Here is a 25,431-nt window from a genome sequence, read left to right on the forward strand (position 1 = left end):
TTTTTAAAGAAAAGGAGGCCAGGGATGAAGCTGTGGTGTAGTGGGTAAAGCTACCACATGCAACATCACTGTCCCACATAGGCACCACCTCCAATGCAGTTCCCTGGCAATGGCCTGGGAGGCAGCGGGGGATGGCCCAAGTGTTTGGGTAGCTGCAACCACACGGGGGAAAACAGAAGAAAATTCCTTACTGCTGCCTGCAGACGAGCCCGCTCCAGCCATTACACCTAGTTAGGAATGAATCTCTTCCGCCAATTCCTTTCTGTAACTCTGCTTTTCAAATAAAAATCAACCAAATCCAGAAAGGAATCTTACAAAATTCAATGATCAAGTCTCAATTTTAACATTTCTGTATATCATTTAATGTTATTCTGTAAGTTACTTCTGCAAATTTCATATTTTCTCACTTCAGCAACAACATGTTGTTAAGGCATTGCATTAAATGGCAGGCCACTCCTTGCCTGTCCATGCTAAGCACCTTTTTCTTTCTCCCTATCCTTGGAACGTTAATTGTTTTGCAGAATTTTTCAATTCCCTTCTCTACATTTACCTGAGTGACTTCAAATATTTTGATGCTTTCACTACCAAGATCTTGCTGACTTTTCAAGACTGTACACTGAGTTCAGACACATCTTCTCAGTGTCAGGGACACATAACCTGAGCATTCATCTTCCCCAACCAACTAGGGTCTCAACCCTGGCCTGTCCAAAGCCATCTCCCCCTCCTCAAGCCTCATGCCTTCTGTGTCATCATGACTAAGCAACACACCAACTAGCTGTTCACAGAATGGGGAATCCTCCTTGATGTTTCTTTATTAAACATCTTCAATTTCAACTAAATGACCATGAACTAGGACATGAGCCAGGTGCTGGCACCCCAATTGGAGGCTCAGCCTGCCATACCATGGCACCAGCCCAAGAGCCCACTCTTTAAGGAAGAAAACAAAGCAGTGTAGGTATGACATTCCATCTATTACTTCTTCTTGCTCCTGTTACTGGCTGCTATTTCCGTGTTCCAGGGAGACTGCCTTACAGTTCATTGCTGAGCAGAAGCAGCACACACACAGAACGACATCAGACCCAAGCCAGGAGCACAAGGCTCAGCCCAGCTGAGCCCAGCACTCAGCACTGCAGGCACCTGGGGAGGAAATCAGAGGCTGGGAGCCATCCTTGTCTGTCTCTTTCTCTGCCTCTCAAAAGGAGAGAGATCAGGTCCTCCACTTTCACCCTCAGCATGAGCCTGGGGGAAAGAAACAAGTTCACGTGATACCAAATAAGAGTTCTGATGTCAATAAATTCAGTTAGTATTAGCACTGAAAATTATTTTTTGTTAACTAAAATGGTTCACACATGGAGAAAACTTTTTCCACATAATATTATCATAGAAGAAATCAACTAAGTAAGATAAATCTCCTGAGAATCAAGATGGCGGAAGAGGGTAAGGACACATTTAAACAGAGAAACAATACCCAGGGTGAAGCAGAGAGGGCATATTCCAGGAAATAGGAGAAGACAGAATGACAATAGAGGGCCACATGGAGACTGACAGACACAGGAAAGCAGCAGATACAACAGTGTGGTGTTGCAGTAACCAATACCCCAGTGGCCTTCGGTGAGTGGCAATCTGAACTGCACCAGCAGCAGGAACTCCACCAGCAACATGGTGGGAAGGGACTTTCACCGGGAGCTCAGGAGGTAAACCCAGAGAAAGAACTGCCCGTCCTGCTGGTCCATTTGATTTAACCAGGAGCAGAGACAGAACAGCAGGTCCCAGACGGGCAGTGTGGGAACAGGGTGGATTTCACAGCCCAGTCTGCCCTCTAGAGCTGAATCAGGCGCCATCTTGTTAAAGGAGGCAAGGGCTATGGACAGTAGTGCACATGGGCTGGGAGTGAACTCATTTCTGGCTAAGTGAATGCAACAATGTAGCATCCTATAGGTTCCACCAAGGATAGGTCCTGGTAGCCCTCACACCTGAAGGCCAGCAGATCAAGAACTCTAGTAGTGGCACATCAGTCACCATTTTGTATAATGTGGAAAAACTTTTAAGACTGCAGGGACAACAGTGAGCTGTGTATGTGCTGAGCTAGAAGTGAACTCACTGAGCTCAGTGCTTTGCACTGGTTCCACAGGGAAACAGTACCAACTTTGACATTGTACAGGTCAAAACAGGTCTGTGTGGCCCTCTGACCTAACAGCCAACAGGGTCTGGCAAGATCAGCACTAGCAACAATCTAGCTATATAGGACACCTGGGGTCTCCCTAATCCTGGGACCTGCTTGAACTGGAAGTGGGAGAAAGACTGTACAGACAACAGTGCAGCCTCAGCATGGCATCACAGGAGGTAGAGACTGGTGAGCCAGGACCTGGGGCTCCTCTGCCGAGATACACTCCCTGCAGCTGAGCACAAGAACGAAGACAGGCAGTAACCCAGACCAGGCCAGGTAATGGTAGCCACCAGGATACATTTGGTGCAGGTGGGGGTAGACCAGGCTACGCCCCTTCTGATCATCTGCTGGCAAATTCAAGAACCAGAATAGAGTGCGGGTCATGCTGGTTCGGGCCATAACAAGAGCCTGTTTACATTAGGGCCAGGATTGGGGGCTGGGTTAGGCTGGGTTAGGCTGTAACTCCCACCAGCATGAGCTGGAATTCGGGGTGGGCCAGGCTATAATACCCACTGGCAAAGGCTGAGGTGAGGCGGGCTTTTGCAAGACTGGGCTGCAACTCCCACCAGCACTCATGAGACCCAGTGGGGAAGTGGCAAACTTGGTAGGGGGGTTTTGGGGGGGCTCCCCTGCTGGGCCACTACTCCCACTGGTGAGCGTGAGAGCACGGATTGGGTTCACAACTACTGGCCTGCACTGCACCTACTGGTATACTTATAAGCCAGAGTGCGTAGAGCTGGTTGAGCTTTGCTGCAGCATCAGCTGGCAGATGCTAGCTGGGGGGGAGGGAGCATGGGGGAAACTGTCAAGCTAAACTACAGAACCACCAGGACAGTGCAAGATCTAGGAGTGGGAATAGGCTCATCAGGGAAACTGGGCACCTGCCTCTTGGGTTGCCACTCCCACTGGAGAGCATGAGAACCAGGACTAGGGGCAGGCATGGCTAGACAGAGAATCGCATCCACTGGCACCAGTGTCGACTGGATAGTGGGACTGGTTGGGTTGAACTAGGCTTTAATGCTCATTGACATATGTGAGAGCTGAATGGGATGTGGGGTAGACTGGACCAGTCTGCTGTGCATACTGGCAAGCACAGGAACCAGGGCAGGGGGCAGGCCTGGTGGGAGTTATTGGGAGTCGCTCTATCTTGGCTGCAGGGCTGGAGACAGAACTGACATCACAGCAGGAACCACACTATTACGGCTGGGAAAGGTGGGCCTCTGTACAAGTAAAGACTTAAAAAAAAAAAAGATTAATACACTTTTTGTTGGAAAGTCAAATACATAAAGAGGAGGAGAGACAGAGAGGAAGATCTGTCTGCTGGTTCACTCCCCAAGCAGCTGCAACAGCTACAGCTGAGCCAATCCGAAGCCAGGAGCCTCTTTTGGATCTCCCACGTGCAGGGTCCCAAGGCTCTGGGCCATCCTTGACTGCTTTCCCAGGCCACAAGCAGGGAGCTGGATGGGAAGTGGAGCTGCTGGGATTAGAACCAGCGCCCATATGGGATCCCGGTGCACGGAGATGAGGCCTTTAGCTGCTAGGCTACTGCACTGGGTTCAAGAGTAAAGACTTTAAAATTATGCAGTTTAGGATGCCTGATAGCACGAGGCAACAGAAAAAATGAAGCACTGAAAATATAGGTTTAAAGACATACTGACATAAATAAGTTCTCTGGGAAATAAACACAAACGGAGAACTGAACCTCAGGAAAACAGCTTACAGAGTTCTTTCCAATGTAGCAATCCATTGGCCTCAGGTAGCTATTCGGCCCTTCCAGAGTGCAGCAGGATGAAACTGTCAGTTGTATTTAGGGGACAGCACTTTGACGCAGCAGGACAAGCTGCAGCCTGTATCACAGAGCCTGTTCAAGTCTCAACTGCTCTACCTCTGCTCCAGCTCCCAGCTAAGGTGCAGTGGACGATGGCCCAAGTACTGGGGCCTTGCCACCCATGTGGAAGACCCAGAGGGAATTCCAGGTTCCAGATCTAACCTGACCGGGTTCCAACATTGGAAGTCATTTAGAGAGTGAAACAGCACATAAATATATCTCTGTCATTCTGCCTTTTAAAAAATTGCATTTAGTTAAAATTTAAACGTATACATACAATGGAGGAGCTTTCGAAGCAGAAATCAACTATCACACCGTGACAACCTGGAGGAGTCTTGCATGCATGTCGCTGAGTGACGCAGCCAACACAGCAGCCAACACACCGCAGCTAGATGGTGCAGGAGCCCAACCACCTGCTGTTCCGGAACAGGCAGAGCCTGAGACAGTGAAAAGATCAAAGGCTGCCTGAAGCTCAGGGCTGGGAGGGCAGAGAACAACAAGAAGCAAAAGGAAAACCTTTGGGTCCTGGAAGAGGCTCCGGACTCCTGGCTTCGGATCAACTCAGCTCTGACTGTTGCGACCACTTGGGGAGCAAACCAGTGACTCAAGATCTTTCTCTTGTCTCTCCTCTCTGTAAGACTGCCTTTCCAATTAAAATAAATACATCTTTTAAAAAATCATTTTTCAATGTAACCTCAAATCCTGTTACTATCCCAAGTTTCTTCTATACATTAAGAAAAACCAGAAGACGAAAGTTATAGGTGAGGCTTGAAATAAAGTGTTAACTCCTCAAAATCATACAGAACATTAAAATTTAGTTAATTCTCACAATCCCACGAAGCAGTAAAATGAGCCTTCCTTGAGGGTTTTGGTTCAACTCTTGGGACTGACTAATCTTCAAACTCCTAAGCTTCTGTGCCTTCCAGCTGCGCCCCAGCCCGACAGGACGCCCACAGCGTTTAGAGAAGTTCCAGGACTGAAGCGTGTTTGACTCCTTGCTAGGAGACCCTAGTTTTTTATTTTTTCCCCCTGCAATTTCAATTATAATAGCACTCTTCCTTAATCTTGGCTCAAAACAGCATCGTTTAAATCCGCACAGAGAAAAGAGCCAGTGGCTGCCACGGGCTGGGGGAGCAGGCCGGGGGTGTACCTTACCGAGGGCAGGCCTCTGTCCTGGCGGGGGTGACAGTGTCACAGCACCAGAGTAGACAGAACCGCGCAACACTTCTTCCTCTAGGACTGACACGATTTCAGGCGCTCACAATGGAAACTAGACAGAGCATGGTGAACTAGGAAGTGATTAATGCAATATACAAAAAGAACACCATGCAAATAAAAAGGCACAAGTCTCAACAATAATGGATTCAAGTAAAAAACCACTACGACTGTTGTAGACACAGAGCAACGTTACTTCAGCATGGTAAGAGTCACACTTCAAAACACAAATACAGAAATAGTAAAGAAATTATGGAATAAGAAAATGTTCTTTGTATAAACATCTGACAAAATTAAACTTGTATCGTAACTTTCAAGATTAGTCCAAATCCAACCTAGACTCCAGAATTAAACAAAACTGAGAGACCTTAAGAGGATCTGGGGGCAGGCATTGAGTCTTGACGCCAATTAAGATGCCAGGCCTGATACCTGAGTGTGTGGCTGTTATGCCCTCCTGCGACTTCCTCCTGGAGCAAAGCCTTGGGAGGCGGTGCTGCTGGCTCCAGCTCACTGCGCTCCTGCCTGGCAGACCTAAGCCAGTGCTCCTCACTTCAGCTCCAGGCTGGCCCCAAGCATCGTGGCCTTTCTGGGGAACACTCTCTCCCTGTCTCTTGGCCTCCTCAACAGAGAAATAAACAAATAAAAAGAAGATCCAAAGAAACAGTCTGATTTTGAAATCACTGAGTCCTTCTGAATGCAACTCCAAAGAGTGTCCGGACCCCTAAGTACAGACGGGCCCAAGCTGTGCCAGGCCGAAGTACATTGCCAAGGGACATCCTGACCTGGACGCCGCCACACAGGGATCATCTGTCAGTCTGCTCCATGCCCACCGTTTTCAAGAGAAATTCAAGAGCTGATTGATTCGAACCCCGGCAAACTCCATTCCAACCATTAAGACCCAGAGATGAACTGACGAATTCTAAATGTCCATGGATTAAAGGAGAAAAACCGCAACTTAAGAATTTCAAATATTAGCTAACTCAACTTTGGCTTCACCGAATATTAAAATTGTTTTACAATTTTCACAAATCACATCAAAGATGTAACTTATTGATTTCTTATACAAATAGTCAAAGGACAATTAAAGCAATATTGCGAATCTAAATTAAGTGCTGTGGGTGTTCGTATTTGGTGACATTCAGACTCACTAAAAACAAACTGTTTTCTTTTTGATTCACAAAAATATTTTCTTGGCCCCATAAAAACATACTTGCTAGGGTGCAAATAATAGAAAAATTATTAGGGCTTAAAGCAAACACAATATAGCAAAACATATTCACAGGCAACAACAGGTTCATCAGCAAAGATGCTGCCGGAATTCCAAGTTTAACTGTGGCACACATACTCAGTACTACAGCATCTAATCTGTGTGACAAACCTGGGCTTGAACAGATGTGAATTTCTGGTGGATTACCTAGCTCGTCATGGCCTCAAATTCCTCCTAAGTAAATTCACAAATTTCCAACTGAGATTGAAGAAGATTTTTTATTCACTCAAGTGATCTGAAAACTGTAATCTTTTACATACAAAATTCCCTTTTCTACCTCTTAAAATTAAGCATGTACTTTGATTTTCAAAATTGTCACTAAAACACATATCTGACTCTTAAGGTATGGTCCCCAAACTTCTTAGATGTAACTGTTTTAAATATTGTTTGAGAAAATCCAAACTGAAATCATCAGGTAAACATGCATATTGGGGATATAACTGAGCAATCGCGTCTTAACGGTTTTGATACAAAAGCAATTCCCTAGGGGATTTTTCAATATTAAACAGAAATGGAAACCCAAACTCAGCCAAAAAAAAAAAACAAAAAAAAAAACAAAAAAAAACCCAGCTGGATCACTATCGAATTTCAAGATAAAAAATTACCATTTAAGAATCTTTGCTTCCAACAGAATGATAACAAGTATTAGGAAGGTCAGACTTTCAAAAACATTGTAACAAAGTATATTAACCAGTTAAAATTCACAGATTCCTGACAACAACTGTTCTAACAGCCTGAGGACTACATGTAAATTTAAACATCACTACAACACAGGCTTGATTTGTGTTCTGCACAGACCTAACAAAACACAGCATTTAAAATAAAAACAACACAGATTTGAGCACCTGAAAAAAAGTTCTTTACAAAGATGTCACATCTGCAGGAGTCATATAAAGTTATTCTTTCTGCAGTGTTCAAAAATTCAAAATATCTCCATCTTTACCGAAGGCATAAAATGAATATCTATCAAAAAGCACTCACTATACTTCACAACCAACTAAGAGACCATGTTTACCCTACTGCTAGTCTCTTACTACCAACTTCCGTGGGAAAACTGGGAACTAATGGTGCTCGCTACTCTTCATATAATCTAAAAATGCGTTTAGTTCCCACAGACATGGACCAATTCTAAGTAGAAATTTCCCCTAAAAGTGACGTTTAATTGGCATCTTCTCTGCACAATCTTCCTTTTAAAAACTCAAAATAAAGGCTTGGATAGACCACGCAACTGAAAGCCCACAGGGGAAAGCCAGTGTGGATGCATCCAAGCAATTGGAATATAATTTTTTCCATACAAGGGTATACCGAAACTGAACGCAGTAGGTGCCCTGAAAAATTGAGGGCGCGCACCGACATCAGCTCCCTGAAGTGCCAGGCGTTCAGTCTGAAGCGCTGCCTGCAAGTCCAAACATCCACAACACAGCTACAGTTGCTCCCAGTTTTTCCAAAAGCGCTAAGGTTTTTTGAAATCTGAAAATGTGCCTTAGAAACCAAGCTTCAAGAGAAGATGGGTCGCTGAGTGATTTGAGGACAAATTACAGAGAAGGCGCTGTCCTGCGCCAGGAGGGACCCAGCAGCGCTCGGGGCATCGGGGAGCGCCTCGACGGGTCCATTTTGCGCTAGCTGATGCTGCGGGTGTTTAAGGCTGCACATTAACCATGCAAAACAGCGCGGCTGGGCAAAGTTCTATTCAAACAGTACAATCTGTCTCCGTGCGGCCAGTCAGTGGCTTTGTTTCCAGTTTCATGGATTATTCCGGGACGTCAAGAGTTAGAGTATCACCGCTCCGAGAGAACCCCTGTGTCGGTTCACTCCCTTCCGGGCTCCGGTTCCGAGCCAACTATTGTGTTGGGGAGGCCGAGAGAGGAACCCACCCGACCTCCGCGACCGGCAGACACCTGCACACCTTTCCCCTAACTAGAGTTCCGGGGGGGGAGGGAGAGAGGGAGAGAGGGAGAGGGAGAGAGGGAGAGAGAGAGAGGGAGGGAGGGACGCCGCAGCCCGAGGGAAGAGAGCCGCCGGCAGGCTGTTTCGTCTTCAACCGCCCCCACCCGCGCAGACCTGGGGTCCCCACAGCATTTCCTGCGCGCCCCGGCAGGAGCGAGAGGCGCCTCCCCGGCCCCGGCCTCCCTTCCCCCGGCCAGGCCGCACGCCGAGGCCCGAGGCCTAAGGGACGCCGGCCGCCGCCGAGGCCGGGCCGGCCTATTGTTCCCCCGCGCCGCCGCCCGCTCACCGCGCCGGTCCGAGCAGCAGCTCCTCTCAGCTCCGAGTCCCCGCGGCCGTCGCCACCGCCGCGGCAGCCACCGCCACCGCCGCCAGCGCCGCCACCGTCGCCTCGGACTCCGTCCCGGGCCTGCGGGCCGCGGCCGCCGCCGCCAGCGCCAGCGCCGCCTCCGGCCTCCCACCTGCTGCTGCCGAGGCCGCTCCTGCAGCAGGGGCCATCTTGTTGCTCGGCCTCCTCTTCCTCCTCCTCCTCCTCCTCCTCCGCGTCCTCCGCCGCCCCGTCCCTCGTCGCCCTCGTCCCCCTTCCTCTTCCTCAGACGCCGGCCCGCCCCGGAGCCTGGGGCGGAGATGAGGAGGCCGACGCCCCTCCTCCCGCGGGGCGGGCCGGAAAGCTCTGAGTCACCGCGGGCCACCAACGCCCCGGCGGGCGGCCCTGAGCGCGGGCGCCGGGCGCCGGGGGACGTGGGCAGGGAGGCTCGCCGCCTTCCAGGCTCGCACTTGACTCTGCCCTTCAGGCTGCCTCACTGTTTTTCTGTGTCCCGCTCTACTCCCCCGCCCCGACCTAGTTTTTCTTCTTTTCCTTGAATCCAGCTGCTCGAGCTCAGCAGCCTTGTCCCTGTCGCCCCGAAAGAGTTGAGCTCCGCGGCGGCGGGGAAGACGCCCCTCTCCCAGCCCCCCAAACGTGGCTGAGTACTCACTGCCCGAAGGTCTCCTCAAGGCCCGAGTGAAGAATCACAACTATGGGGGTTTGAGGGCGGGGGAGGGGGGCGAGCAGTCCTGAGCAGTTCCTGGATCTAGAAGCTGCCCCTGTGACTCTGGGTGACTTTGTCGTTTCTAGGAGAGGACGCTGTTGTGGCTCCGGAGACTAGGAGACCCCTTCAAGGCGATGCAGTGTGCGGTATTACTCCTGCTTTTGAGAAGGGTCAGAAATTCCTTAAATGCCGTGCAGTGTAAATTTCAAAGTCACCCCAAACAAAGGAGAGAGCCAGTTTAATTCTGCCTGGCATCGGTCCTGGGCATACACCAACTACCAAAAACGTACAAGGTTGAGAACAGCTCCCGCCTTGAACTTAGTCCAGTGAATCTCACAGTGCTTTCATAGTACATGTAGAACAGAAATGGCACACCTTCAGCTCTGGGCAACCCCCTGGGGGTTGGTAACGCCCTCCTCCCCCAACCCCCGCAGCTGATGCCAGTTTCTCCTGGAAGACCTTTCTATCGCTTGGCGTCTCCTGCTCTTGAAATAAGCTCAATCTATAGCCTTCTGTTCAATCTTGAGAATAGGCCTGCTTTGGGATTTCTCTTTCAGTGAGCCCAGTAACCCAGCCAACAGGGAGGGGGGAGGGGGAGCCCAAATATTAAATGGCAAATTCCAGAGAGCGTTAACAAGTTAGACTTTAGCACAATATGTTATAATTGCTCGCTGTTGTGAATGTCTCACAGTGCCTAAGGTTGCAAGTTAAACTTTATCAAAGGCTTGTGTGCTTAGGGAAAAGCGTGGTGTGTTTGTAAGGGTTCAGGCATCCTTGCAAGTCTTTAACACCTTGAAGCATGCACCCTGCAGAGAAGAAGGAACCACCCGAGCCCTGCAAAGAGCAAACCTCCAGCTTTCACCGGGAGGTGCTGACCCAAGGCTTGACAGCCTCTTTGCTGCTCAAGCAACCAGGCCTGTCTCCCTCTAGAAGAAGAGATTAATCTGCCCCTCCTGGCCGTCTCCTCCTCTTACCCTAACCCTTCTCCCTCCTAGGGAACCTTCCACAACAGAAGGCTTCAGCGGCTGTTGCTAGGCAGACATGCCAACTTCCCTGTTTAGGTAAAGCAAGCAATGCAGTTCCCATCAGAAGCAACTAAGATAACGTAATCTCTTTTCCTTGGTTGCTAAAACCCCTCCGAAGATCCCTTATAAAATATTATTTTTAAGTTAAATTTAGCAAGATCTCAAATAAGCCATAAGTTTGAAAAAGAACTTTCCAAACTTCCTTTTAATGATATAAACAGAAACCTTTGACAGGAGAGGGGAAAAGGGGAGGTTTGAAAAAAAAGTTAAGTGTTTACAGAAATAAACCAAGTCATTTTTTCGTTTTTTGAATTCTCCAGTCACAGTATCAGTAGAAGACACAGAAGACAGTTGTCTCCTGACGCTGAGTCTGTTTAGAACAAAGAGAATATGGTTATTCAGCAAATGGAAAAGAAGCTATTCTGGGTTTCATTCCCAAATTAGCAATGATTTAAAATTTTTAGCTATTAAACTCTTCTCCTGATTTTGCTGTGTAAGCTTTTTTTTTTTTTTACTATTACCAGAGTATTGAGATCTGGTGTGGGTTAATACAAATAAGATAAAATGAAGACACTATGTCGATATTTAAGCCATACATAGTTACACCTCAAACCTCTTGAAATTATAGAAGTGATTTAGTCAAGTCAAATTTGTTTTAGTGCGCTATAAAACGAAGTGTTTAAGAACTAGCTTGGCTTCCTTCCTGGTGACTACACTGAGAGGGAAGGTCTGGAGAACGAGGGGGGGGTCCAGGCCCCACCCACCGCCAACATTGCTCAGTGGATGGGATTGGGGAGGGGGCGACCTTGGGGTCAGGGCTTAAAACTTCCAGCAGCCTGTTGCCTGCTGGCAGGTTCCAGGCCGGGTCCGTCTTCATGCTCGGAGCCCTAATTGGCTGCCCAGTGGCGAGCTCTGGGGTCTTGGGGGTGCGGTATTGCTGCCTAGGTACCTCCATGGTGAGTCCACTGTGCTTCTGGGTTGCAAATCAATCCTGAAGACTCCCAACAACAGAGTAACTTTTCCTTTGAAGCTAAGCGAGGATACTGAGACCTGGTAGTTTGGAGGAGAGGGACCAGATGATCTTTATGGGTCAGACTGATATACTGGCCTCCTTTGAGTCCTGTGTAGAATTTGTTATCACCGAACAATGCTGACCACCGTACGCAAGTCCATACAAAAGCTAAGGCTGGAGGCTTGTTTGCAGGACCAGATCCTAGTACCTGACAGAATGATGGATCAGGGGACGGGTCACATTAGGCAGGGTTATGACGTTAACCAGCACATGAGAGAACCATTTCCAGGCATAGATTCTGTGGGGAATGTGTGGGCCAAACCCTATGGAAATACTAGTCCCACTAGTTAGCTCAAGAGTTGGGGTGGTGATGGGTTAAGCTAGTTGTTACCAAGGAGCCTGCCATCACTCACGGGTAAAGCAATCAATAATAGTCTGGACTGGTCAAGGCAGCAGCACCCAAATGTGCATCCTAAATAGGGTGTGGGTGGGCCACGTTGCAATGTTCACCAACTCATACAAGGCAAAATGGAAGGCCAGACTATGCTGGATGCTGGCCTAACACCCACTGTGGCATGTGTGAGAACTGGGTCTGGGAGTGGGTCAAGTGGAGGAACTTGGGAAATTCCCCTGGCGGGTCACAGCTCTCACTGATGATCCAGGCCTGGGGGACGGACAGGCTGGGCAAAGTAGCTCAAATGGCTGACTAATGTGTGGGTCGGTAATGGAATGGAGTGGAGGGGACAGGACTGAGCAAACCTTAACTCACAAGCAAAGTTAGAAATCAGGACGGAGCACAAGTCAGGCCGAGCTAGGTTCTTGCACCTGCAGGTCTGCATGAGCCAGAGACGCTAAGCCACAGTGCCTAAGGCAATGGTCAAGACAGGTGAGGGGCTGTGTCAAGCTGAGTCAGAGCAACCACTGGCACGTGCGCAATCTATGGCTAGAAACAGACCCGGTTGGGGAGCTAAGGAGACACCTTACCTAGGTTGAGGTTCCCACTGAGGAGCACAGGGGCTGGAGTGGCAGCTGCATTCTGATCTGGATATGGCTGCAGTCTGCCTTGGCACAAGTGTGGACTGGGGCTGGGTGCACCTAGCTGGGCTAGACTCCAGCACTATCTAGTGCTCTGGAGGACCAGGGTAGATGTAGGATGGACTAGGCTAACTCTGCCCCTACTGAGCCATGTGTGAGCTGTATGTGGGTATGGACGAGCCTTGGCTGGGCTGAAATATCAAACAGTAAGAACTGGAATGGGGGCCCGGTGGCATGGCCTAATGGCTAAAGTCCTCACCTTGAACGCGCCAGGATCCCAGATGGGCGCCGGTTCTAATCCCAGCAGCTCCACTTCCCATCTAGCTCCGTGCTTGTGGCCTGGAAAAGCAGTTGAGAACGGCCCAAAGTTTTGGGACCCTGCACCCGCGTGGGAGATCTGGAAGAGGTTCCTGGTTCCCGGCTTTGGTTCGGTGCAGCACCGGCCGTTGCGGTCACTTGGGGAGTGAATCATCGGACAGAAGATCTTCCTCTCTGTCTCTCCTCCTCTCTGTATATCTGACTTTGTAATAAAAATAAATAAATCTTAAAAAAAAAAAAAAAAAAGAAAAAAGAACTGGAATGGGTTGAAGGCCAGTCAGGAAAGGCCACTGTTCCTGTTAGGACAGGATGTGAACTGAGTAGGGCTGGCTCATGGACCCACCGGTATGAGCGAAATCTGGCACTGAGAAAGGTTCTGATGGAGGAGCCTGGGCAACTCCTCTGGCAGGACACAGTCCTGCAGGAGAGTACAAGAAGCACGATAGGGAGCAGCCCAGACCAGGCCAGGGGAAAGGTACCCACTGGCATAGATTTGGCATGGGTCGGGGCGGACCAGGCTGAACCAGTTCACATCACCCGCTGGCAAATCCGAACACCAGAACAGGTTGGGTCAAGCCAGGTGTGGTTGCAACACGTATCAGTACACATTACAGCTGGGATAGGGTACACACTGGGCTGGGCTAGACTGTAACTCTCACCAGCTGGAATTGGGGGGTGGGCCGGGCCAAGCTACAGCACCCACTAGCAAATGCCAAGGTGAGGTGGGTCATGCCAGACTGGGCCACAGCGCTAGTAGGAACCAGGGAGGGAAGGGGTAAGTTGGTAGGGGGAATGTGGGGGGTGGGTCCTTGCTGAAACACCTTGCCCACTGGAGAACATGAATTGAGATGGGGGCAGACCAGACCAGGCAGGGCTACAACACCTGTGGGCCTCATGTGAGCCATATCAGGGAAAAGCCAGGCTTGGTTGACTGTCCCTACCGGTGCAAGCAAAAATTAGAGTGGGTGAGGGTTGGTTGGCCTTTGTTGCAGCATCAGATAGTAGATGCTGGCACCGGTGGCTATTCTGTCAAGTTAAACTACAGAACCAACTGGAGTGCAAGTGCCAGAGCAGAGCCTCCTCAGAGGATGGCCCAAAGCCTTGGGTCCCTGCACCTGCATGGGAGACCCGGAAGAAGCTCCAGGCTCCTGGCTTCAGATTGGCTCAGTTCCAGCTCTTATGGCCACTTGGGAGTGAACCAGGAAACACAAGATTTTTTTTTTTTGTCTCCCCTTCTCTCTGTAAAATCTGCCTTTCAATAAAAATGAATCTTAGAAAAAATTTAGTTTGAACTAAGATAATGCAAGAATGTTTTGCTTATGACAACAGCTTAAGTGTTTATAGTGATTTCATTACGTACTATTATTTTGTAGCTCCAAGATAATTTAGCAATTTAGATGCATAATCAACATTTTTGTTATCTAATTCTGATATGGAATGTGTAGAAATCTGGACTTGGCTGTGGCCTCTACTGTTACATATACTATGAAAATTACATGAGTTATTTTATGTAAAGCACTTAGTTCATGGCACATAATAAGTCCTTAATGGATTTTTTTAAAATACATGTTATATATGTCATTGTAATCTTTAAATCTCTCACTCCATCAAATAAGGGTGATATAGATTATCTAAGATCATCTGCAGTCAGTCTGAGGCACCAACACGATAAAGGAGGGTAAGGAGTGAGAAATTGAGGGATGTGACAGTTAAGTTTGGATTACCGAGAAAAAAGTGATTAAAGTAGAGCTGGTAAGTGAGACTTTCCCATTGCAAATTATGTGATAATAGGGAATGACGTCTTCAAATAAATACATAGATCAAAAAAGGAGTAGTGGAGCTGAGACAGTGAGACTGTCCAAGCTGCTTTAGATGAAGCATGAGAAACCAAGTAAGTCCCCTCCTCCCACCCTACCCTTCTTGTATATCTAGCTTCTCCATGACCTCCAACTCCCTGCCTTCATCTACACTTCACCCTCCTGTTAGCAATGCTCATGAGAAGTAAAGAAAATGGGGACCACTGCGATGGCTCAGCTGCTTAACCCTCTGCCTCCAAGCACCAGCATCCATACGGCCTTAGAAAGGAGTCAAGGACGGCCCAAAGCCTTGAGACCCTGCGCACATGTGGGAGACCCAGAAGACGCTCTGGCTCCTGGCTCCAGATCAGATCCGATCAGCTCTATCTGTTGCAGCCATTTGGGGAGTGAACCAGAGGATGAAAGTTCTTTCTCTCTGTCTCTCCTCTTCTCTGTGAATCTGTCTTTCCAATTAAACACACACACACAAACTTGGGCCTGGTGCAGTGGCCTAGTGGCTAAAGTCTTCCTCTTGCAATCTCTGGGATCCACATGGGTGCTGGCTCTAATCCCGACTGCTCCACTTCACATCCAGTTCCTTACTTATAACCTGGGAAAGCATTTGAGGATGGCCTTGGGACCCTGTACCTGCATGGGAGACCGGAAGAAGCTCCTGGCTCCTGGCTTCAGATCAGCTCAGCACTGGCAGTTGCGGCCTCCTGGGGAGTGAATCAGCAGATGGAAGATCTTCCTCTCTGTCTCTCCTCCTCTCTGTATATCTGACTTTCCAATTTAAAAAAAAAAATCTGAAAAATAAACAAATAAATCTTAAAAAAATAAAAACTATAGAAAATAAAGAAGCAAAGGCATAGAATGTCTCAAACAACAAACAATTAAAGTATAAGGAAGTTAAGTGTCTGACCTAATCCTAACCTTCATTGTCCAGTCCCCTGTTAGCTGAAAAGCTTCAAGCCCTATTTCAGAAAACCATCGGACCACAAACAAGGAAAGAAAGGAACAAAGGAGCTACAAAAACAACCAGTAAAAAGTTCAAAAATGGCAACTTGTAAGTGCTCACCTATTAATAATTCCTTAGAAAGCAAGTGGATGAAATTCTCACTTCATCCCAACCCAGAGCTGGTGTTGTGGCGCAGATGGGCTCAGTATACCACTTTCCACTCACAGCTGGGTGTTAATTAAGTCCAGCCTAGCTCTCCAATAACGTGTCTGGGAAGGCAGCAGAATGTGGTCTCAGTGTTTGGGGCCTTGGGCCCACGTAGGAGATCTGGATGAAGCTCCTGGACTGAACCAGCAGGTGGAAAATGTGCGTGTGTGTGTGTGTGCACGGCGTGTGTGTTCCTAATTCTGATTTTCAAATAAATGAATAAATCCTTAGTAAGTAAATAAAATATTAATTGAAAAGACACTTGTAGACAAAGTGAAAGAGGGTGAATCTTTGTTTTTTTGTGCAGGAGAGAATTTCAAAAAGTTGGCATAAAATAGAATTTAACAATATTTATTTTATAGAAAAAATTGCAATCAACACATAGTTTTTACATAATATGTATATTATTCCTAGTAATGATTTATTTATTTGAAATAGATATAATCTACTTTATGAAGGTTAAATGAGAGATTAACTGGGGTTGGGGCAAAAGCAGCTCCCTGCAGTGTGGTTGGTGGCTGTGGGGGGTACTCCTGCCAGGCCAGACTCACGGCTGGAGACTCAGGCCATGGTCACTGCTGCCACGTGGTGACCGACTCCTAGGCTATTGGGCACGAGGCTTTGCCTGCTGGCCGCCCGGAGGCCATCCCTGTGGTTTTTAGGATATTATTTGCTGCATAGGGACACCCATGGATAAGGCCAGTGTGAGTGTAGGTGAGGAATGAATTATGGGTGACTTCCAGCAACGGCTTCCTGGAACTTTCTGGCAAGTGTGAGGTCTCAGACCTGGTGGTTTGGAGCAGAGGGTCCATAAGATCTATTTGGGTCAGGCTAATTCACCAGCCCACATGGGAATCCTGAGATGGGCTCTTATAGAGAGCATTACTGACTGCCCCACACCAGTCCACATGACAGCCATGGCTGGGAGCCTATGTGGCAGGGCTAGGTACCAGTACTTGACTGCGTGGTGGAACAGTGGACGGGTCACACCTGGCAGGGTCAAGACACTAACCAACATGTGAGAGAACCAGGTCTGGGGGTGGATTCTGTGGGGGAAGTGTGGGTCCAACCTTGTGAAAATACAAGTCCCACAGGTTAGCTCACGAGCTGGGGTGGCGATGGGCTGAGCTAGCTGTGACCATGGAACCGGCCATCACTTATGATAGGTAAAGGAACCGACAACAGTCTGGGCAGGTCAAGGCAGCAGCACCTGAATGTGCATCCTAAAATAGGGTGTGGTATGGGCTGAGCTGCAACTGGAAAGGGGTGGACCAGGCAGGACTGAGCAAACCTCAACTCACAAGGAAGAACAGAAATCAGGATGGAGCACAGGTCATGTCAAACTAGCAAAGGCCAACCAACCCTCACCCACTCTAATTTTTGCTTGCACCAGTCAGAACAGTCAGCCTAGCCTGGCTTTTCCCTGATCTAGCTCACATGAGGCCCACAGGTGTTGTAGCCCTGCCTGGTCTGGTCTGCCCCCATCTCAACTCATGCTCTCCAGTGGGAGTGGTTGTCCAGCAGGGGAGCTCACATTCTCCCTGCTGGCTTTGCCCACTCCCTCCCTGGTTCCCAAGTGTTTGATAACACCAGCTGAGTTCAAGGTTCTTAACTCTGGCCTGGCCCAGCCCCTAGGTATAGTGGTTGCTTGGGGAGTGAGCCAGCAGATGAAAGTTCTATGTGTGTGTGTGGGTGGGGTGGAGTAGGGAGGCTCTGCAACTCTGTCTCTCAGGTAAATATGCAAATCCTAACCAACTGAGCTAACCGGCCACATAAATATGCAAATCCTAAGAAAATCTGAGAGGCTAACTCTGCCCAATGAGTGAAGCTGATCCCTGCAATGCTGGCATCCCATAGGGCGCTGGTTCATATCCCAGTGGCTCCACTTCTCATCCAGCTTCCTGCTAATGACCTGAAAAAGTGTGTGGGAGATCTGCATGGAGTTCCCAGCACTGGCTGTTGTCGCCACTTGGGCAATGAACCCGATTGGTGCAAGATTTCCCTTCTCTCTCTTTGTAACATTGACTTTAACATAAATAAAAATTGAGATTTCTAACATGAAAAAATTTTAGAGTTGCTACTTAAAAATATAAATGTAGTTTACACTGTTATATACTAAAACACTGTCAAGATGGTAACTGTTTTTTTAAAGATTTATTTAGTGGGGGCCCGGTGCGGTAGTGTAGTGGTTAAAGTCCTTGCCTTGAACAAGCCAGGATCCCATGTGGGTGCCGGTTCTAATCCCGGCTGCCCTGCTTCCCATCCAGCTCCCTGCCTGTGACCTGGGAAAGCAGTCGAGGATGGCCCAAAGCCTTGGGACCCTGCACCCATGTGGGGTTCCGGAAGAGCTCCTGGCTTTGGATTGGCTTAGCACTGGCAGTTGCTCTCACTTGGGGGAGTGAATCATTGGACGGAAGATCTTCCTCTCTGTCTCTCCTCCTCTCTGGATATCCGCCTTCCCCCCCAAAAATAAAATAAAATAAAAAATTTTTAAAAAGATTTGGAAAGTCAGATATACAGAGAGGAGAGACAGAGAAAAAGATCTTTTTTTACAATTTATTTTATTTTTATTGGAAAGTCATATACAGAGAGAAGAAGAAACAGAGAGGAAGATCTTTTAAAAAAGATTTATTTTAAGTTTTGTTGGGAAGTTAGACATACAGAGATGGGGAGAGATTTATTTTTAATTTATTTGAAAGACAGAATTACAGAAGAAGAGAGACACAGAGTTCTTCCATCTAATGATTCACTCCCCAAATGGCTGTGACTGCCAGAGCTGAGCTGATTGAAACCGGGAGCCAGGAGCTTCTTCTGGTCTCCCACACCGGTGCAGGTTCCCAAGGCTTTGGGCTGTCATCCGCTGCTTTCCCAGGCTACAAGCAGGGAGTTGCATGGGAAGTCGAGCAGCGAGGGGCTCAAACTGGTAGCCATGTGGGATGCTGGCATTACAGGTAAAAACAACCCACTGCACTACAACACGGGCCTGTACTGACATTGATAATCACTGAAGAGTTCTATATAGAGATGGACATTTGGCCTGACACTTAAGGGCTGCTTTGCACTCCTGTATCCTACCTAGAGTGCCTGGTTTGAATCCCATCCCTGCCACTGTTCCCAGCTTCTTGCTAATGTGCTCTTAAGGCAGCAGATTCCTGTAGGTGGGACCTTGCCATCCACATGGAAGACAAGGAAGAAGGTCCCACCTCCTGGCTTTGGCCTGACCCAGCCTTGGCTATTGCAGGCATCTGGGGATTAAACCAGCAGATGGGAGCTCTGTCCCACAAACAAATAAAAATGTTAAGTTGCACTTACGTAAATGTAACAGGTGAGCGTGGGGATCAGGGTGATGCATAGTACATGCCGTGTTGTTACTATGTACACAAATAAAGACTACGACAGGAAAACAAGAGCAGCCTTACATCTTTATGAGAAGTTCTATTTCTAGATATTTACTCCAGGGAAATGAAGAAAGATTTATCTTTTTCCTGCTCCAAACCTGTAGCTCTAGTGTTTCTCATTTCAGTAAATTGTGCCACTACCTTTTTATGTCCAAGCCATAAATCCGGGCATCTCTTTGACATCTTAGTCAAATATGAGAGCCACAATGGGCTCAGGTTAGGCCCAGCACCCATTGGGAAGTGCTGGGATTGGGTGCGTAAAGAGCCAAGGCTGGGAACGGGCCTGGCAGGGAAACTGTGGGCACTCCTTGGCTAGGCTGCAGGACCCACTGGTGGACACATGAGCCAGGGCTGAAAGAGGACTGGGCTAGGCAAGGTAAGACAGCCACACCTATCAGCATGAGTGTGGACTGGGTCTCAGGGTGGGTCAGCCTGAGCCTAGCTGAAGCACCCCCGGATGTGCATGAGAACAAGTTGGCATGTGGGGCAGACCTGGTTGGGCTTCAGCACAGACCAGCACATGAAAACACCAGGGCTGGGGTGGACCTGGTGGGGTTATTGGAGGTTGCTCTGACTAGGCTGTGGTACCCACTGATGCATGTGAAGACTGAGCCTGTGGTGGGCTGGGCTGTAGCACCCATCAGTTTGCATGAGAGATGAGGTGCAGAACTGGGTGCAGAACTGACCAGGCCGTTGCAACCACTGGTGCAGGTGCAGGTGATGTATTGAACCTGACCCTACACGAGCTGGTGCACACAAGAGTCAGGTCTGAGGTCAGCCCACATGAGTTTTCTAGGGAAACTACCCAACTGGATCACTGGAGTCAGACCTCTACCACAGGGAAAATCACAGGGTGTGTGGTTTGCCATTGGAGTGTGCTTACTGGGACTGTGCCTCTCCAGTTGCTGATGCACACGGCAGACATGGCAGCTGGCTCATTTTGGGCATCAGAGGACACCGACTGCATAGCCAGAGGATGGAAAGTGGAACAGTAGGATCATTCCCCTGGCGAAGATTTGAGCATGTTACTGGATCTGTGGCTGCACTGAGATGGATCTGCTCAGGCAATAGACCTTGGAAAGATTTCCTCAACTCTGGTGTAATGAAGCCAATGACGTCTCAGAACTATTAACACCACTCAGTTAACACCCTCGGAACACAATTTCCCAAGTTAGGGTCTCTAGTACATCAGCAAATGACCGACCTCCTATCTCTTCTTGCTGATGTAGTTTGATAACAAGGAGTGGCCCCTCCCTTTTGTTCTTTGTGGACACAGGAGAGCAAAAAATTGAAACACCCACCTTCCTCCATACCTCCACTTTCTCCATTCTAATCAGAGACTCACTTGGATGTACATTCCTCTCAACTTTGTAAGCAATATTAAAAATAAAATAAGAAGTTTAAGAAGTCAAAGCATGCATGTTCTTTTAGTCTAGCAGCGAAGACACTGTGTCTATGAGCAGAGCAGTGGCTGCAGTCCTGGCTTCCTCTTACGGCAGACCCAGGGAGGCAGCAGTAATGCATTCCCCGTGATGTTGCACAATTCAGACTTTTGAACCTCAGGTAATCTTGATATTGAGGAAGTTCCACCAAGGCCCAATCCAGCCTGTACTTTGGCCTCATCCTTGTGAGAGAGGGAAGTGTTTATTAAGCCAGGGGAGGGGCCCGGTCCTTCTCAGCTGCTACCTTCCTGTGACCGCAGCCAGGGCCTTGCTCAGCTCCTCTGTCTCCTCATGGTGCTGATGTGTGCCCCACACTTTCCTTGAAGAGCCTGAGGACTGCCTTGTCCTTGGAGCCCTTGAGCAGCTTCATGGAGGCACAGGGTGCAAGACCGCCTGACTCCCAGCTCACGCCCTTCAGGGACTTGGTGTGCCTGCTGAGGTGTCTGAAGCAGCGACAGCTGTGCCTCAGCTTGTCCAACGTTAGCCACCATGTGACTTTTGTTGAGACCCATGGCTAGAAGGCAGTACAAAGCCACGGCTGCAGCTTGCAACAGTTGCCGATGAGCAAGGCGAAGTCTGGATATTGAATTAGCTGTGAGAAGCTGCTGCAGTAAGCTCTTGGAGATGCAAAACTGAAGCACACTATTTGGGAAGCAATCACCACCTTTATCTTAACAATGCAGGAAGCCCATATCCAGATACTGTGTTAAGACTTTCATGTTCTTTATGTGGAATCTTTATCATTTTGAAGTATTACTATTATCACTGTTTCACAGAATGATAATCTGAGATTGGGATTTCAAATCAGAATGACCCCAAAGCCAGTAGTGTTTTTACTGGTTTCTTTTTTGTTTTTAAGATTTATTTATTTTAATTGCAAAGTCAGATACACAGAGGAGGAGAGACAGAGAGGAAGACCTTCCATCCAATGGTTCACTCCCCAAGTGGCCACAACGACTGGAGCTGTACCAATCCAAAGCCAGGAACCAGGAACTTCTTCTGGGTCTCCCATGCAGGTGCAGGGTCCCAAAGCTTTGGGCCATCCTCAACTGCCTTCCCAGGCCACAAGCAGGGAGCTTGCTGGGAAGTGGAGCAGCCGGGACCAGAACTGACACCCATATGGGATCCTGGTGCGTGTAAGATGAGTACCTTAGCCACTAGGCCACCGCATCGAGCCATGCTTGTTTCTTTAAGAGGTGAGCAGCAAAGCAAGCTTAATTAAAAGGCAAGGTGAGACCCCAGCTGTGAACAACAGCCTGGCTTGCCTTGTACCTAGACAAGGGTTACACTGCGGGAAAAAAGCAGCCAGTAACCGGCAGGCAACCTAGGCCTAGATAATGCCAAATTTGTGTAAACTATAACAGTGTGCCAGCATAATTTCTTCTTTTTTTCATTTTTTATTATATTATTTATATTTTAGCATAATTTCTTATTCTTCAGCTTTTTTTTTTAAGGATATGTAGGTAAGGCAGAGAATGCCAGGTGGGGACATGCCACTTTGACCACCCTCCCCCGGCAAGCAGGTATTGCAGATTGTTCAAGAAGTGGTCTGGGGACATAGGGGGTGGGAGTGGCTGAGGGCATGTTTAACAGGGGAAGGATGACTTCTGGGGCCTTCCATGGGCCAGGTCATTGCTCTTGCAGGTAGACGAGGGAGCTGAGATGTGGTGGATTTAGAGGGAAACCAGAGGGCATGTCTGGGTCAAGCCAAGGTAGCCACCCACATGGGAGACCCGGACTAGGCCAAATGGCACTACCTGTTGCCTACTGGCATATGCATAAGCTAGGGCAGTGGAGTATGCCTGGCTAGGGTAAGCCACAGTACCCCCCACACCATGAGTGTCAGAGCAGTGTTGTGTGCCACGTCAGACTGGGCTGCAGCACCTACCAGGATATGGACTTACAGGAAACGTGTGGAGCTCGCCTCTGTGGCGCTGCAGTACCTCCTGGTTTGTGCAGAGAGCTGGGGATCATGATGGGCTGACCTAGGCTGGACCACAAAATTCATCTAATAAAAGCCCATGTGATACTCGTGGGAGCTGGGGCTGGGAGGAGGCTGGGCCAAGCCGCAGCATCCACGGCACATGCAAAGGCTGGAACTGAGGGTGGACCATGCCAAGCAGGGTTGTTGTACCCGCTGGCAGGTGTGGATCTGGACCTGGGAGCAGGCCTAGCAGAGGAGCTTGGGGAGCTTCCCTGCTCGACCTCAGCTTCCTCTGGGGAGCACAAAAGCCAGGTAGAGGTGGGCTTAGCTAGGCAGGGCTGCAACACTCTCCAGCATTTGTGTGGGCAGGGTCTGGGGACCAGGCTGGGCCAGGCCTCAGCACCCACTGGCATACACTAGAGCCAGGACAGGGTCAGGGTACAACACCCACCAATGAGAGCTGAGACTGTGGGTGGGCCATGCAAGGCTGGGATGAAGTACCTGCCAGCATTTGCAAGACATGGGTTTGGGAGTGAATCTGGTAGGGAAACTCTAGGGACGCCTCTGCTGAGCTGCAGCTGTCACTGGTGAGTGCAAGAGCCAGGGCTGGGCCTGGGGACAGAGCAAACTGGCAGCATGCCTGGCAGGAGAACTGTGGACATTCCCCTGTTGGCTGTATGGACAAGGTAGTGGCACCTGTTGGCATATATTAGGGCCAGGCCTGGGGTGTGGCAGGCTAAACTAAGCCAGAGCACCCATGGGTGCTGTGATAGCCTGATGAGATGTGGGCTGGGCCTGGTTAGGCTGCAGCAGAGGATGGCACACACAAAGAGCAGGGCTGAGGACAGGTCTGGAGAGGCTTCTTGGGGGTTACTCTGACTAGACTGTGGCACCTGCTGGTATGCATGATGACCAGGCCACGGGTGGGCTGCACTGAGCTGGGCTGCAGCACCCACTAGTTTGTGTGAAACACGGGCTGGCGCAAAGCTGGCCAGGCAAATGCATTCACCAGTATGTGCATTGGTTGGGGCAGTTCTTGGGGGACTTCCCCACTAGACCACTGGACTCAAACGTTGGCCACAGAGAAAATCACAGGTTGTGTTGTCCAGCCTTGGAGCGCATGTGTCAGGACAGGGTTTCCTTGGTTGCTGATGCCTGTGGGGTGGACAGCAAGCCCAGATACACACGGGGCACATAATGGTCTGCCCACGGAGGCCAGCAGGGGACGTCGACTGCCTCGCCAGAGGATGGGAGCAGAACAGGTTGGACAGGTCTCTCCTGGCCAAGGTTTGCAGCCAGTGTCTGGGTCAGTGGACGCACTAAGGTGGACTTTGTCAACCAATAAACCTTGGAAAGATTTTCTCAACCCTGAAGCAATGAAACCAACATCATCTCAGGGCTATGAAAACCACTCAAGTTAACAACACCCTTAGAGCACTCTTCCCAGGTTGGGGTCTTGGGGTGCTGATGTGGTTTGACCCCAACAAGGCAGCCATCCACTTTTCTCCATTCCTGACCCTCTCCACCCCAGTCAAAGGCCCGCATAGGTATTCACCCCTCTCAGATATGTAAACAATATAAAAAAAATTAAAAATAAAATAGAAACTGAGATTGGAAGGGTGATAAAACACACCCTACATAAAACAGTGAATAACAGAGCTAAGACACAAAGCCTTCCTAGAGTCCAGTGGACTCGGCCTGTCTGTGATAACATTGCTGGCTGTCCTGCTGAAGACTTGGCTCAGCCAATGATAAGACTCTCACATCCATGTTCTTTCTTTCCCTGACTCTTTCGTGTGTCACAAAGATGACTGACGCTCTGTATCAGCTGGTTTCCGAACGTGTCTGGCTAAGGGGAGCATTTGGAGAGCAGGAGCAGCAACAAAGCAAGCCAGATTATTTCCCGTCAAACTCCTTTCTTCCTGCTTCAGGGCACAGCATGTGTACCTGCCATCTCCTTTATGGCTCCGGCTTCTGGGAACCTTAATCCCTGCGCTCTTTAACCCACTCCTCGCCTTTGTCCCTTAGACCTGGTGGCTGGTGGCTTCTCTCTGGATTGACTTTTTTTTTTTTTTTAGATTTATTTATTTTTATTGGAAAAGCAGATATATAGAGAGGAGGAGAGACAGAGAGGAAGACCTTCCATCCGATGGTTCACTCCCCAAGTGGCCGCAATAGCCGGAGCTGCACTGATCCAAAGCCAGGAGCCAGGAGCCTCTTCCGGGTCTCCCGTGTGGGTGCAGGGTCCCAAGGCTTTGGGTCATCCTCTACTGCTTTTCCAGGCTACAGGGAAGGAGCTGGATGGGAAGCGGGGGCCGCTGGGATTAGAACCAGCACCTATATAGGATCCCAGCACGTGCAAGGCGAGAACCTTAGCCACGAGGCTACCGTGCTGGATCTTCTGGATTGCCTCTTAACACCTATGTAACCAATTCCTTACATCAAATTCTGTCATTTTGACTGTGCATGACATAGACAGCACCTTGACCAATGTCATAGATAGGATATTCCAAGTTAGGCCTGAAAGGATCTGTGCTTCTGTTATGACTGTCCCTTATCCTGTTGGTGAGAGCCTAAAGTTCTCTCTCTCAGTTCAAGTCCTGACTTGTCATTGATAATAACACCACCAAACCTTTTCTCTCGCTTTAGCAGAATGGGCTATTTCAGTGGAGGATCAGTTACACTCACAGGCTCTTTCTAAGACTGTAAATGCTCCTTGTTAAAGCAATATGCTTGTGTATAGAAACAACCGGATGCCTGTCCCACTTGACTCCTGGGCTCACTGACTGGGCCCGGGGAGCGTCTCTGACCCAAGAAGAGTCAATCACTGCCTGGCTGGCTTCCTATGGTGAGGGAATCTGGAA

At 49.0% G+C, this 25,431-nt stretch overlaps 1 protein-coding gene across 3 annotated transcripts in view; it reads right to left on the reverse strand.

The window, feature by feature from the left end:
- RC3H1 (ring finger and CCCH-type domains 1) overlaps nt 1–9,031 on the reverse strand; it is a 65,512-nt gene extending 56,481 nt beyond the window's left edge. Inside the window, exon 1 of one of the 3 annotated variants that reach the window (XM_058660684.1) lies at nt 8,711–9,027. The gene's annotated coding sequence lies outside the window, so the exon portion shown is untranslated. Of the gene's footprint in view, nt 1–8,710 lie in introns of all 3 variants that reach the window. The other 2 variants (XM_058660685.1, XM_058660686.1) reach the window with 2 other exon arrangements.
- Between the last annotated feature and the right edge of the window lie 16,400 nt (nt 9,032–25,431).

This window comes from Ochotona princeps, chromosome 2, assembly GCF_030435755.1.
Source record: "Ochotona princeps isolate mOchPri1 chromosome 2, mOchPri1.hap1, whole genome shotgun sequence".
Taxonomy (NCBI): Eukaryota; Metazoa; Chordata; class Mammalia; order Lagomorpha; family Ochotonidae; genus Ochotona; species Ochotona princeps.